Genomic DNA, 13,076 nt, shown 5'->3' with positions numbered 1-13,076 from the left:
GAAGGAATTCTTTTATTCAGTTCTTCAACAGATAACCATCGCTGCTTGGTGATGAAGAATTGTAGCAACAATGCAAGATCGTACAATACGACACCTTCAAACAGGTCATGTTTTAAACGTGGAGGGAGCCCAGGAGCACAAGCATGAGAGTATTTTTAGGCTATTAAAAAAGCATCAAATTTAATGCCTCTGCATGAAAGAAGGGCAGAGTCATCCTGGAGTTTCTTCACTGCCTCTTTGTAGGTCAATTCATTTCTTAGTTCACTGGTGTTAAAAATGGTTTTCTCAAACATATTTGCATGCTTTACTAAACAAAACCTGGAGATGTATTCAGCTGTGCTGAAATTTTCCATGAATCCACCAATACTGTGGCTGCCAGGTTGTTGCCCAGAATTGCCACCGCAGTGCCGTATGTGCGAACGCTGTCCACCAACATGCAGCCAGCTTCTAGCTTTTTGATGTCATAGTCAATGAAGCAAACACATTGCCCTGTCCAAAAAACAAAACGTCACTTTTTTTGCAATGAAGCACTAACTGAACTGCACAGGTATGACTTCCGTTCCAAGAATGTAGGTTTCGAAGCAGCAGATACGCAGCTCGAATTTTGTGCTTCTTCTTTGCTGCACCTAAAGAATTTACCACTTCAAACGCACCTGGAAAAAACCAAATGCAAAGCAGTGGGGTGATCCTGAAGCTGTGGTATTGATTGAGAGACATTCCCATCAGTGAAATCCTTAAAGACACTTGGTTCATGAACATCCACATTCATACACTGATCTTGAACTGGGTTATGTCTTAGCAACGATTTTATTGTTTCAATTATTGGGACCTAATGAAAATGAGCATCTTGATTGTTCTTGTTTTTTTTCCAGGATGCACAGCTACTGGCTGTACATAATTGAATTTGCTCTGAAAATACTCCACGCAAAAGTAAGTGCTCCGAAAAGCTCCACCGTTGCTGTGCAGGCTAACAATACTATCACTTTCATGCATACTTTTTACAGCTAGCTCAATGAAATCCCCATTCAAGCCCACATCTCTCATCTTTCTCCTTAACCCTTTGACGGTCAAATTCATTTGAAAAAAAACTTGCCCAGATGGTCAAATTACTTTATTCCGGATTTTGAATGTACAAAATATGTAAAGTTGGGAATAAATTATAAAAAAATAACAGTATTTTAGTGTCAGCATCACTCAGAACTGCAAAATGTTCGACAGTATTTTAGAGTGTGGTGTTCCTTGAAACACAGGTCTACGCACTGCGCCTTATCGCAGTGTGCACACATAAAATGCATGTCTGTTCTTCTCTTGGAGCAATGAGTTGTGTTGGCACACACATAACATCTTCTCTGCGTGCGGCTGCCTTGGGCAGAGGTCCGAGGCACCCTCTCTGGGAAGTGGTGTGTTGTCAGTCGCAGCAGGTTGTGTGAGGTTTGTCTTCCGCGCCTTGGTCGTTAGAACTGGGTCTGGTACTGTTCCAGTATTTGAGTCGCGACTATCTTTCTAAACACAGCAAGCATCGCCGGAGTGCCAGTTCTCTCACGGTAGAGAATAAATACGTTCACCAGTGAAAAAAGAGGTTCTTGTTCCACTTCAGTGTTTTCCTGATGCTTTCACTGAAGCCAAGCTGCATGTCTACTCTGTCAATGGGTCCCATTTTCTTCGTGTATTCAAGTACACATGCAGTACACACACATATTTTGTCCGGTTGCTCTGTGCACTTTATCGGAATCTTGTATGTGGGGTCCATGTATTGTTGTCAACATTGTGACTTGTCGCACCATTTCAAGGCAAGCAGAGTGTTTGTGTTGAAGCTTTTTATTTCACCCTTCATCTTCTTTTTGGAAGAAGATAGGCCCTTCCTGTTGATTTGTACAGTTCCGCATGCATTTGTTCTATTGTTTTGCAGAAATTCAAAGAGCACTTGGCTTTTGTACCAATTGTTCACAAACAGGGTGTCCTTTTCCAAGAAAGTCTGCCAGAAGGTCAGGAACAACAGAGCCTGCATACCAAGCTCCCTTTTTTTGGCCAGACTAACTGTAGCTCCTGTATAAACTAGAACCTTCCCATTATACAGCGACTGGCCGTGCTGATGAATCCCGCACGAGAGCAACACCGGCAAGAGCGCCCGCCCATCCCTACGAAAGAAATTCCCAGCGAGGTCCGTCTCAAGCGACTCCAAGACCGGAAGACAGAGCTAGAGAAGATTTACGACGTGCCCTCGAAGTACATGAAGAATATGCAACAGCAGAAGATGAAGTAGCCAAGAACAGACGGCGTGGACACTATGATCCTGCCAATCCGCCTCGGAATCCAAGAGACATTGAATAAATTACTGTTGAAATACATATTTATTGACTAATTCTCTCCATACAAATGGATGTGGTTTGGCGACGTTGTCTTGCCAGATGTCCAGTCGTTGCCACTTGTAGAAGAAACACCGGTCAGTCCACACGGGTGCTCAGCACACACGGGCACTTCGTTGTTGGTCAGCATGATGATGGGTGTTCGGTATATTTCTACAAAGTCTTCATATTTCTTATTTACAGACAGTGTATCACCACCAAGCAGCATTTTGACTGTTTCATAGGAACAGGGTTCAATGTTCGGTTCATTCCATAGTATAACCCGGCGGCTGTCACAATCTTGGAAAGGGAAACTAGTATTACGGTTAAAGTTTCCCATTTGACCCGTGTTCAGGTAGAAAGTGCGTATGGCATCAAATACATAGTTCTTGCCGGAGCTTGGTTCTGAAATGACATAAATGCAGTTTTTCTTTGGTAATTGCTTCTCCATGACTTGATAGACTTCTCGCACAAACTGTCCGATGTTATTGTTGGTTTGTATTTCAAGAATCTTTTCTACCATCACCATACTTTCAGTTACTGAAAGATATGTAGTCATTGGTACGAAGACCGGGTTAGGCTGGACAGTGTCGTAATGATGACAAAAGTCATCAAATGTCCAGTAACACAGTTCAGTTTTCCATCTCCTTACTGCAAGATTATATTCACTATCTACCGCTGAGTAACCAGCCACTGGACTCTGAACCCACTCGAGAACTCTGCAGCTACTTTTAGGTGGTGATACACAGATGATTTTAAGAAACTTATATATACTAGACACAGTCATATCCTGAGGCCGTCTTTTAGGATGCTCTAGTATATCTGGTTCATTGTCATCTCGTTGAGTGCTTGTAGTAGGGCCTGCAAGGCTTGGAGGTCCGTCTTGTCTCCAATCTCCACAAAGTACTTGAGAAGCAGCTGGCCAAATGGGTTCCCAGCTGTTGTCGATTGACGCCACATTTTGACCTGTATAGAATAAATATAAAGACACATTCAATAAACAGTAATATTAAGTATAATTTAATAAATACCTCGAGGAAGTGTGATGTCGACGGGAGCACAGGCGATTTCAAATAAACACAACTGCCTGGGACGACGCAAGAGATATTCAATGATGTTCCGGAAGTGCTCCTCGGAGAGGATGCGCCATGGTCGTGACGGCCTGTTTCGTCGCTTGATACCGACTCCCTGCAAGGGCTTACATCGGCAGCAGTTGCTGGCCCATGGGCAAATATGGATGACGTGAGCATGTCTGTCTGGTCCATATCCATAGTCTTCGCTAATATGGCGTGCCGTTTGGATAGCTTCAGATCTGCTGGGTAATGTGCTAGGTAGCTCCAACTCGTGAGAAGGACCATCGCGTCGATGAATGGTAATGATCCACATTCCATTTGGCTTTCTTGTATTTGCGAGGTGGTCCAATAGCATATTAACTCTTCTACCATCTGGGTCTGGCAGAATGTCATGAATAAGACGTTGTGTGCCACTAATGATTGAATTACAGTGACTGTATAACTCTCGCAAGCTCCTTCCACACCATATTCCATTTCTCCATTGTAAGCCAGTAGTTCGTGGAGACAATAATACACCACTTTCAGCATTTCTGCCCACAGTTTCTTCTTTTTCTGGAACTTCTTCTTTACAATTTTTTTTATGAACTGGCTCGTTTTCATTAGCAGTGTCAGCCATGAATGATCGTCGCTTCCTTTTCGGAGGGCTGTCAAGTATGAAACAAGAGCTCTGATTGGTATCTTGTTCTGCTTGATTATTTCGTCCGGCCATTCTGTTAGAAATGTCCACAAGGATGCTAGGGGATCTTTGCCCAAGTGGAAATTCGTCAGACTCACAGGTTGTGCTTCCGTCATCTGGCGTTGCATCCAATGATTGCCCTGGTTTGCAGTTAGCCACCAGTTGCTCTTCCGTGGCGCTGGAGAAAAGTCCATTTCGCGGTGCAGGCGTATTAAATTCTTCGGGCCAATTATGTAATGATTCCGGTGTGGAATCAGCAAAACTGACGCGGTCGTTCACTTTGGCTTCTTCACTAATACGTCTCTCTAATGCGTTGCATAAAGAGGATAGTGCTTCGTCCAAGCCGTCAGAGTCCCATTCTAGCGACATGGTTTTATACTTCCCGCACCATATCCCCCTTCTTATATACAAACTCAGCTCACCGACCGTTACGACCGCGCCGACCGTCAACTGATACCACCGCGCTGCGCCGGACGGTCAAGGACAGTGATAACGATAAGGGGATACTGATGCAAACACTTGAGAACTTAAAGCTGGAACGGCAACCACTATAGTGGCACCATCCGCCTATTCACAACCGTGGCTGTAGTTCCCGAACTGAATCAATTAATATCATAATCATCATATATTAATCAAACAAAAAAAATTTATTACAAACAGGGGAGCTGCCCTGTGCCACCTGCAGAATGATGGGAAAGTTTACCCAGTGGGAAATTCCTAGGAACAGGCACTGCTCCTTTTTGTTGCATTTTAGCTGGTGTTTGCGATGCTTGGGAGTCATCAGAGTCTGACCATGGCTGAGGTGGTTTCCTTGATCTCTTCCGTGGAACATCCGAGTCTGTGTTCAAATCTGAGTCCCGTTCACTTCAGTTGAGCTTTCTCCTTGCCAACTCATAGGTTCCTGAGACGTAAGACACCCCCTGTGAGTGCTTGTTATTTTTACACAAAACTCCACAGCTAGCGACTGGTACATACCAAACAGCCCCTTTACGGACACCTCAAAGCATTTCCAAGAAGCATCCGGAATTGCTTTTTTTTTTTTTACCATTGTGACAATCTTGTCTCCTTTAATGTGCTCTGGTGGCCAGGCACACAGATTCCCTTTTATCCATGTTGATGGTACCACTTCAATGCCTTGCAGGGCCAAAAACTTAACGATTGCATATGCCATCTAGAAAAGAAAAGAAAACTATGCTTAGACTTTTTTTTACGATCATGTCTTATATTAATGGTTGCATTCACACAATAGCAGTAGCACTCAAAATGCACTAACCATGTATAACAGAAGTTACTTGCAGTAACAATGAGACTAAAATCTACACAGGTGCAATGTCTGGTTTCTAGGCAGTATGGAGCTGTGGCAACACTAAATACTTGTTACCGAAAGGGAACATCAGCATTTTTTACAAGTTGCGCACATGCCATATTTTAGGATGAGATAGGGAAGACGCAACACAGATGCAAAGTCTGGATGAACTGAAGGGTGCAGTACCAGTGTACCAGACCTCGCTATTGCGACTTGCAGCGTCTTCACCGGTGATCGTTAGCAATCGCGGCTGTGAACCGAAGCGGCGATAAAGCAGCAGGCTGTGTAACCAGTGAAATGGCGCATGCTCAGATGCAGGTATCTCGAACTGAGTGTTATCGGTAGGCGTCGCGCGGGCAGAAAAAGGGGCCTTTCCAGCGCTCTAGACAGACGTGCTGACGACTGTATGACCATCTTCGGGTAGTTCTGCTATAGAGGGATGGCTTCGTAACAACTTCAGTAAATCAGTAACTCTCCTTTTGGTATTGTGGTGAACAGCCCACATACGTAATTTTTCTCGAAAGTTGCCTTCCGTGATCACTTTGTCAACGCTATCTGTCTCCTCCTTGTCGACAGGATTCGTAGAAAGTGGGCTGCCTTGAACAATTGCATAGGAAGCAGTGTCGACAGCATACGCTTCTAGTGAGCGTGTATGAAAATCAGCACGCCGATACTCGCCGCTGTCCACTGCATCGCAAATGACGGCATCAGTTCTATTCTGAACATCGCGGGAAACTCCGGCTACGTGCTTCGGCGGCTGTTCTTACGGACGTTGATTCTGCAATGGGTGCTCGCTTGAGCACTCAAGAAGCGCCAAAGATTTCTTCGCCTCTCAACACGCTTTTTCGGAGACTTACAGTTCTACAGAACACGACATCGAATAAACACACTTCGTGCCGAAACGCGTGGCGCAGGCGTGACCAAACAAAAGATAATATAGAAACTATACCAAGCGCGCGCAAACTCTAACACGCCGAATGGCGGTACGTCCGTTTTAGAAAATCGAACCTTAATTGGAATAAAGTAACAAAGGAATACTCACATCTTTGCAAGAGAGCTCTTCGCACGCCACCGAACGGCACCACAGAACACCTCTTCGAGGCCAACGTACGCAGCAGCAAAACCTATGACAAACTACAGAAGCTACAATGCTGCACATATAGGCATAGAATAAAGAACCAACTATAGACGCCGGGTCACGTGGCTCAACACGTGGCTGCAAGGAGTGCGAGGCGCATATTGAGGGGAGAGGGGCACGTAGGTAGTGAGGCGCAGATAGTAAAGTGAGGCCCCTAAGTGCCCCGCCCTCCTCGCTGCTCGCCCTCTCAGTTCGCTCTTTGTAATCGCGGAGATCGCGCGGTGAGCAGCAGGGCGAATGTCACGGTGCCGACGCAAGCAAAAAAGAAAAGCAGTTACAGTGACGTTTCACTTCGTGAAAGCGGGTGACGCGCATGCGACGCCATCGGCCTTCGGGGCGCCTTGACGCCTACACTGTCCGCATCACAGATCGTATTCAAGACAGATCGCGTGGCCGCGCCATACGCATCAGCCGCGAGTAGAACGCGCCGTTGTAAACATTTGCGTAATATGAAAGTTACGTAGCATGATGTCAGCGCGCACAGGCAAACAGCAACACTTCACACTCGATAACCATGGACCCACACTGTCAAAACAGGCGTGAGCAATCGCTACAGCAGCAGCAGCGAGCGAATTAAGTGGCATTCGTGGTGCCTGTCGATCGCTTCCAATGCAAACTGAGCGATGAGAACACAGCGTACGCAAAGATACGAGCCGTCGGCCCACCTGGACTGTGCCCTCAAAGCAGATCGCTTTCAAGATAAAGCCCGCGTGGCTGCATGCATCTGAGTGTGGCAGTTTCATATGTGATATTGCTGTCTAGCTGACGTGTCTTTTCGGAAGAGCGTGCGCTGAGGGCAGCCGTGGAAGAGACTTAACATTCTGCGATATGATCACGTAGTACATATCTTCGATTGTGTGTTGGTGCCACAATTGTCCAATATGGGACATCCCGTTGAGAACATCCTTCGGACATTCATAGGATCAAAGTTTTGGGATTTGTGTAGATCCCAGAACTTTAATCCTGTGGATGTCCGAAAGATATCTTAAATAGGCCATCCCGAAATTAATGTGCTCAAGTTATCCAGTGGACGTCCTAACTGGGATTTGGACGTTGGGATCTAATCGGGACGTCCAGAGGATATTCGTGGTCCAATGGGATGTCACACTGCAGAGTGTGTAAGTGCGCCCCGTACACACTCGCGACCGACGTATCGGTGCCGCGCACACGGACGGTAACCACCACACACTCGACCACCACATAGCACTGATGTTCCGTGACGATGAGGGACTGCGGAAGAGAGGCACGCACATACACCGCTGTGCGAGGGAGGCCAGGCGGGTGCGCCTCGTCGGTGCAGGGCGCAGCGTTGCAGTCGTCGAGTCGGTACTCCGTGGGGCTGCTGTATCCGATGTAGCCGGGCAGCGACACCTCCTCTGCATGCGCGTACGTTTCCTGGAAGGTGAGCACGTCGTAGTCGTGCAGAGGAAGCTGCTCGGCTAACTCAGCGTGCCGACGCTGCAGGGAGTTGCAGTTCCACTGCAGGATGCGCGGCCGACATTCAGCAGTGGGGCTGACCATGGTGGTTCGGTGGCTGCTGGAAAGCCACTGCCTGCAGGCAGATGGTCTGGAGCGGGTGGTCAGCTGGCAGCATGGTGCTGACTGCTTGCGTGGTGAGCAGCAGATTCGCAACCAGCTGATCCACAGTGGTTTGGGCAGGTGGGGCAGCGGTTTCCTGTGTGTGCTGGCGTTGGGAAGCACGAGGGGCTGGTACTGGGCGCCTGGGTGCAGGGCTGGGGTCCTTCAGTGCACTGGCATAGGACCGCGCCGGGGGTGAGGAGGACTGCTGCGGCTGCTGCTACTCGCGAACTGCTGCCCTGACAGCGCGCCTCGACAGTGCCGAGGTGGAGGAAGCCATGATTGTGGCCAACCTCCTTTCTTTCTGCCATTTGGGGCAAGCAGGAGTGTCCGCCCTGTGGGAGCCCCCGCAGTTCCTGCAGCGGACGGTCTGGCAGGAGTCGCTCGGCCACCGGCAGGATTCCAGGACTTGCCCGAAGCGGCCGCACTGCCGACACTGTACTGGACGCGGCCTGGCTGGCCTCACCCGGAAGCTAAGCTTGAGGAGGTGTACGTGCTCAGGGGTGACCGGTCCCGCGAAGCGGATAGTGACAGTGCTCCCGTCCACCATTGCCGACAGCACAGGAATGCTGGACTCGATCGCCCCCAGCAGGTCCGTGTCGGAGGCAGCCCGCTCACCCCGTGTAGGAAGCCGGTGCTCTTGCCACGCTCAGCCGGTAGTCGGGCTGTTACGGAGATCGCGTGCAGCTTGGTGAGCTTGAGCAACCCATCCAGGCACTGCTGTGTGGTGGTGTCAGCGGCCACGATGTTGCGCCTGTGGTTGATGCGAACCACTGCTACACCGGGCCGCGAAGAGAGGGCCGCAGCGAGTGCGAGGCGCGGAGCTCCCTGGAAGGCTCCGCCGGGCGCCGAAGGACGGAACAGCACGGTACCGATGACCACAGGGTCAACCGGGAGTGCAGCAGTCTCCAGGGCCTTCGCACGCCGCCTGTCCCACCTCGACTGCACGAGGGTGAAACCGTCTGAGGTTGGCTCTCTGGCGCGTGGTGTCTTCCTCTGTACAACCGCTGCAGGCACGCTGGGGGTGACGGGTAGCGGGTGGGCGCTGGGAGTCGTCTGTAGCGTCGGGAGACGAAGGCAAGGCATCGGCAGGAGCTTTGTTGTGCTTCTGCTGCTTCTTCCCCTTGCGTTTCGGCAGCTGAGCAGGCTGGCGTGGCGGGTCCTTCAGGAACCGTGCCGCCGGGTGCTCGGGGCCCTGCTGGGACGAACCAGTGGGTGCTTCGTCCGCCAGTTCCATCGCGTCGGCAGCATTCTCGCGTGCAGCCGGACCGCTAGCAGACGACGCTTCGGGGGCGCGCCGCCATCGGGAGCAGACGGCGCGTCGGTGGTGGTGTCGGGCTCGCCCTTGTTCGGAGGAGGCTCGAAGCAGCTGGCTGACGCCTCGGTGGGACGCCGAGAGGTGGTGCCCGCCCTTTCCGGAGGGCGGGCGCCACTACCACTACCACTACCAAATTGCGCTCTGCAACATTCTCAGAAAGCTCGCTTTTTGTTTCTCTCAGTACTGCGTCCATTGTCCTGCCTGGGAACGTCCCGACTGCTACCCGCTTATCACCCTTTGCACACTTCATTATAGCTCTTTTGCACCTCCTCATGTTTGAATCACCACCGATAAGTACTAGGGCATTCTTTCCCTCCCTCCTAACTTCCAGGTTATGCTTATCATTGGTTATGAGCCAGGCACGTACCCAGGCGGGAGGCCCGGGGGGGCCCGCCCCCCCCCTCCCACCCACGCCACCACTCCTCACATTCCTAAAGCGCAGCCAGATCAATGTTGAGACTTCGCAGCTGTTCATCGGTCAGCATTATGCTGCCTTTTTCACTCCTTTTAGATGGTGGTAGTTATCGGCATCTCTTGTAATGTGAAGGACAGTTTTCTCGTAGATTCCGCACCCGCGCGATTAACTCGAGATACGTTCAGTTGTCACCATCTATTCAACCGTCACGCGCATAGCTGTTGCTTTTGTTAGTTCAACCTTCTTTGTTTAGGCTGATCCTGGGACCAGGAGAGGGATGCGGCCGTTGCTCAGCTGGTCTGTACTCTCATGGAACGAGTTGCGGCCAGAGAAAACGCCAATTGCGTTTAACTTATCCCTTTGCTTCATTGTTTCCTTGAGTTACGGCTCGCCGCGACGCTGGCAGATGCCTGGAACCATATACACGTGATATGAGTTAGATAAGGTGGGAAATAAAATAATGTGAAAGAGCGTCCATCATGAAACCCTGCAATAACCCTTAAACCCATAAGCAAGATGACTGTCACCCGTTACCTCATCTGTTTTTCCCTAACTGTATAGCACTTTTCGTTCAAAATTGGCAACTGGAAACAAAAATAGCAAGGAGTTGAGAAATTAAGTGATCTACTAAGGGAGAGAGCCAAGGCAACAACCAAACTGCAAGCAAAAGCGAATAATAAAAAAGTTAACAGTTGTTTATGAGAATATTTATGGATCAACATCTTTTTATTTAAAAAGGAAGTAGAGAAAACGCCGCCGGAAGTGGAGAACAATTACTTGTTTTGAATGACGCTTCTACAGTTATCGGTCGAACCGCCTCACCTAGCCACTTCTCTGCTGTGCTTATGTGGGTGTTTTTCTAACCTTTCGCAGTGAGCGCAGTACGTCTAGAATTGCAGAGTCCTGCGCTCTACGCGGTTGTATGGGACTGGCGGCCGCACAACGTTACGCAATTCGCGGAACTGTCAAAACTGATCAACAAGGCGAAAATAACTGATATTCGAAACTATAACATGAGAAAAACTGAAGAAGCCGAAAAAAATGAACGCAGCCTGAAATCAGTAAAAAAGAAACCTGGCATAGGACAAACCATGATGTATGCACTAAAAGATATGAAGGATAATATCATCAGCAATCTCGAAGATATAGTAAAAGCAGCGGAAAAATTCTAAGCTGACCTGTATACAATACCCAGAGGAGTCACGACAGTTCCCTTAAAAACAGTAATGAACAGTATACAGAAACTCTCCTATAACTAGCGATGAGGTCAGAAGGGCCCTGCAAGACATGAAACGATGAAGAGCGGGAGGATAACGTGGAATAACAGTCGATTTAATCAAAGATGGAAGAGACATAATGCTTACGGCTTTCCGTCATCAACATCTGTGTAACCAGAGAAACATTAGTACACGACTCAAAGTCACTCCTGTAAAACATATTTGGTGCACACTAGTGATGTAACTGCAAACAAGTTCACTATTTTTAAACACTGATGTAAAGCAGCTTCATTGTTCAATGCACACTTTTGCATAAAACAAAACATACTGATAGCTGCAAAAAAATGCAACATCAGTGCACTGCAAAGGACAAGAAATGTGCTAAATTAGGAGGTCTAGTAATGCAAACAACCTAAATGACAATGAGAAACATCATGGCAACTCTTTGTGGGAGCGAATGACTTAGAGCTCCTAAATAATGCAAGGAATGGTGGTGATGACTTACGGCTCTGGCCGCACAAAGAAGACAATTGCGGTTATTTCTGACTTGCAATTCAATGCTCACTTCCCAACACACTCTTGCCTTGTGAAAAGACTTGAACCAGTGGTTTACACATTTGCATCGAGATTCAACACTCACTCCTGTAAAACTTCACCTCTGATGAACACACTAGTGGTATACACTGCAAACCAGTTTGCTATTTCTAAATGCTAACCCAAGCAAGGCAGTTTCATTGTTCAGTGCAGACACTTTGCAAGCAACAGCATGCTACACAGAGGTCACATAAAACAAAGTGTACTTAAAGATGTGAACAATTTACACTCGAGTAATATACGCATGACACATACAGCTGAAGTGGCAGAGTGTTATAGTCGGATACAACTCAAGAAAAAAGTGGCAGATGCCCCTCAAAAAAGGCCCTTCAGCCAATTGCCTTGACCGATTTTCATGACCCCATGGTTGATACCAAGGAGTGGTATCGTTGGGAGTGGCAAATGAAAGGCAGTTAACCGTGGCTTAATCGAATTAACTGTGGTGTCATTAAAACCCATTGATGCCTTTGGCTCAAGGGCTTTCTTTGAGGGGCATCTGCCACTATTTTCTTGCATTGTATCAGACTGCAGATAAAGACATAACGAAAGCAAGGCTGTATCATTGATCAGCTCACTGGAAGCATGTAAACGTGATGTTACCACATTCAGACCAGGTTTGTTGCGGCGCATGTTTTACTAGACATTCCATCCACCCTCTGTGCATGCTGCTGTCGAAGATGGATCCTCGGTCTTGCCCTCACATACTTTGGCAAGAGGATCTTCCCTGCCTGAGCATGGTGTGTTTCACAGCAACCTAAGTTCACTTTTACAGCCTTGCACAAGGTTTTAATGGTTAGAGTCCTTCTCTGGTCTTCTTTGAGAAACAGGAATTCCTTCAACGCTGTCATTTCTTGTGCTGACCTTGATTTCTTCACAAGACTGTGCAGTTATCTCTTTGGTTGCTCATGAAGCCTCTGTAGGTTTCTGTACTTTTGAACCAAGTCCTTGTTCCTCTTTCTCAGCTCAGCATTCTCTCTGTGAATAGACAACAGAGTTGAAGCCGTAGTTGTTCCAAATGTGAATGTTGCTTGAGAGATCTGTTTACTTGATGGCTCATTGCACTTGAGGATTCTGCCTCCATAGGTGAAGCTGTACTCAAAGGAAGGCTACCTCTATCGATGAAATCTTCCCCGCTGGCTTTGCCTGTTCTCAGACTAGGCAACGCTGTCTGTTTGGCCAACAGTGTCAGCAGCTATGTGTGGTAGTGAGGTGGCTGCCAAAGGTAGAGCATTCTCTGGTAGAGTGGTGGAGTTTAGGTCTCCTACGGCATTCTACCCCCCCCCCCCCCCCCAAGAAAAAGATGTCTCTGGAGCTGCTGCCAATGCATTAGCATTTTTGGACGCATCCACGCTACCTTGGGCAAACACCATACCCTCAAAAGCTGGACGTAGCACTGGAGGAAATACCAGTATCTAG

The 13,076-nt window shown here is 48.3% G+C and overlaps 1 protein-coding gene across 4 annotated transcripts in view; it reads left to right on the top strand.

Moving 5' to 3' along the window:
* Positions 1-13,076, top strand: part of LOC142576299 (uncharacterized) — a 119,354-nt gene that overhangs the window by 65,549 nt on the left and 40,729 nt on the right. Inside the window, exons 4-5 of one of the 4 annotated variants that reach the window (XR_012826824.1) lie at positions 873-930; positions 1,910-8,321. The exons of the other annotated variants lie outside the window; for them this stretch is intronic. The gene's annotated coding sequence lies outside the window, so the exon portion shown is untranslated. Of the gene's footprint in view, positions 1-872; positions 931-1,909; positions 8,322-13,076 lie in introns of those variants that run through there. 4 annotated transcript variants of the gene reach the window in all.

Source organism: Dermacentor variabilis, chromosome 3, assembly GCF_050947875.1.
Source record: "Dermacentor variabilis isolate Ectoservices chromosome 3, ASM5094787v1, whole genome shotgun sequence".
In the NCBI taxonomy this organism is placed as follows: Eukaryota; Metazoa; Arthropoda; class Arachnida; order Ixodida; family Ixodidae; genus Dermacentor; species Dermacentor variabilis.
Note: the sequence above shows the minus strand (reverse complement) of the source record. Positions and strands in the feature narration are given on the sequence as shown.